At 47.9% G+C, this 2,918-nt stretch overlaps 1 protein-coding gene across 2 annotated transcripts in view; it reads right to left on the reverse strand.

Moving 5' to 3' along the window:
• The window catches only part of SGCG (sarcoglycan, gamma (35kDa dystrophin-associated glycoprotein)), a 152,015-nt gene that overhangs the window by 7,342 nt on the left and 141,755 nt on the right, over positions 1–2,918 (reverse strand). The gene's annotated exons all lie outside the window — the stretch shown is intronic.

Consider the following 2,918-nt stretch of genomic DNA (forward strand, 5'->3'; position numbering starts at 1 on the left):
TGCAGGCCTGGTCACCCCTAACTGCCCTCCCCTGCAGGTCTGATTGCCCGCAACTCCCCACCCCTGCCGGCCATCTTGTGGCGTTCATTTTGTGTCCACATGGGGTGGCCATCTTTGACCACATGGAGGCGGCCATCTTGTGTGTTGGAGTGATGGTCAATTTGCATATTACCTCTTTATTATATAGGATGTTCCCTATGGGTACTTTACATCCCTGTGACTATTTTGTGACTACCAATTTGTAATTCTTAATCCCTTCACCTTTCTCATTCAGTCCCCCAACACCATCCCCTTCTGGCAACCATCAGTCTGATTTATTTCAGTATCTATGAGTCTGTTTCTATTTTGTCTCTTTATTTATTTATTTTTTAAATATATTTTTATTGATTTCAGAGAGGAAGGAAGAGGGAGAGAGAGATAGAAATATCAATGATAAGAGAGAATCATTGATTGGCTGCCTTCTGCACACCCCCACTGGGGATCAAGCCTGCAACCCAGGCATGTGCCCTTGTCTGGAATTGAACCTGGGACCCTTCAGTCTGCAAGGTGGCACTCTATCCACTGAGCCAAACCATCTTGGGCTATTTTGCTCTTTAGATTTCACATAAAAGTGAAATCATATGGCATTAATATTTCCTGATTTATTTTACTTAGCATAATACCATCTAGGTTCATCCATGCTATTGCAAATGGTAAAATTTCATTCCTTTTTATGACTCAACTAGTGTCCTAGTGCACAGATTCGTGCACATTAAAAGGAAATTAATTAGAAGAAATATTTTAATATCGCTATTCACCCTTTCTCTATAATAGAAGTGTCAACCAAATTCACGATCAACAATGACAGATCAAAACACACGTGCGATTGGCACCACCAGCGAGAGCTTTATATGTATCATGCATGTACAAGTCAACTTAGCCTTTTATAGATATAGAGTAAACTTGCTTAATTAGACCTGCTTTTTGATTTAGCTAAACTTTTTCCAGCCTAGTGAAGCACCTCCTCAACTTCTTCAGGTCATTGTCAGCAACACAGCAGTAAATATCAACACAAAGCAGATTATTATTGTAGATCATGCAGGGAGAACAAAGGATAAAATATTTAACAGCAGCAGAGTTTGACTATATGATTATATTCTCGCAGTGAGAAAACCTGAAGTCATTTTCAACTTTCACTGTTTCTTACTTTTTTTCAGTCGGGTCAACTTTCTAAACTTTCTAAATCTCTGTTTTCCAGCTAATGAAAAGAAAAATAGGATTCTAGCGAGTCTCCTATCTACCTACTCCAGGACTTCTGTGAGGATCAAATGAAATGAGGCACGGGAAAATGTTTCACAAACATTTGGTTAAAGTGTAAAATGTTTGCACCTGGCTATAAAGCAAATCATGTTCCTGGGCTGAAGAAACTCCAAGGAGGCTAGTTGCTAGGGAAAGGAAGCCAGGCATTGCTATGTGATGTCATTACCCAGTGCCCACAATAACTGTTTTCAGGCTGGGCTGGGCTGCAGGCCACATTTTGCACCATGGGGTCTTGGCAGCGTTGGCTGCAATTTGGTGGGGTGTTGCTCCAGGGTAGTGGCGAGGCCTGTGTACCACTTTGGGGAAGCCGAGTGTTTGCTTGTCAGCACCAGGTCCATGGTGCCATTTATTTTTAAATGGCCAGTGTGCGTCATGGCAGCTCCTGCATTGAGCGCCTGCCCCCTGGTGGTCAGTGCATGTCATAGCTACCGGTTGGACAGACACTTAGCCTTTTATATATATAGACTAGAGGCCCAGTACATAAAATTCATGCACTGGAGGGGTGTCCCTCAGCCCAGCCTGCAACCTCTCCAAACTAGGACATCCCTCTCACAAACCGGGACTGCTGGCTCCTTATCACTTGCCTGCCTGGCTGCCTGGTTGCCCCTAACCACTCTGCCTGCCTGCCTGAGTGGCCTTATCACCCCCAACTGCCCTCCCTTGCAGGCCTGGTCCCCCCCAACTGCCCTCCCCTGACAGCCATCTTGTGACAATGTGGGGGCAGCCATCTTGTGATGACGTGGGGGCAGCTATCTTGTGACGACATTGGGGAAGCCATCTTGCAATGACATGGGGGTGCCCATCTTGTGACAACATGGGGGCGGCCATCTTCTGACAAGGTCGGGGCGGCCATCTTGTGACACCAGGGCATGTGGGTCAATTTGCATATTACATCTTTATTATATACAACTAGAGGCCCGGTGCATGAAATTCGTGCAATCGGGGCGGGGGGGGGCCCTCAGCCCGAATTGCGAGAGGGTGTAGGCCAGGCTAAGGGACCCCACCGAGCACGGATCGGGGCCAGGGAGAGACGCGGGAGATTGGCCAGCCGGTGAGGGACCATGGGAGTGCTCCAGGGTGTGTCCAGCCCGTCTCGCCTAGTCCTGATTGGCCGGACCCCAGCAGCAAGCTACCCTACCAGTCGGAGAGTCTGCCCCCTGGTGGTCAGTGCACATCATAGAGACTGGTCGACCAGTCAACTGCCTGTCCCCTGGTGGTAAGTGCATGTCATAGTGAGCAGTTGAGCAGCTTTAGCATATCATTAGCATATTACACTTTGATTGGTTGAATGGATGACCAGACGACCGGATGCTTAGCATATTAGGCTTTTATTAGATAGGAGATATATATATACTATCTAATAAAAGAGTAATATGCAAATTGACCATCACTCCAACACAAGATGGCTGCCCCCATGTGGTCAAAGATAGCCACCCCATGTGGACCCAAGATGGCTGTCAGGGGAGGGCAGTTGTGGGCAATCAGGCCAGCAGGGGAGGGCAGTTGTGGGCGATCAGGCCTCAGGGGAGGGCAGTTGTGGGTGATCAGGCCAGCAGGGGAGGGGAGTTGGGAGGGACCAGGCCTGAAAGAGAGGGCAGTTGGGGGGGACCAGGCCTGCA

The sequence above is a fragment of the Myotis brandtii genome, unplaced genomic scaffold, assembly GCF_000412655.1.
Source record: "Myotis brandtii unplaced genomic scaffold, ASM41265v1 scaffold77, whole genome shotgun sequence".
Lineage (NCBI taxonomy): Eukaryota > Metazoa > Chordata > Mammalia > Chiroptera > Vespertilionidae > Myotis > Myotis brandtii.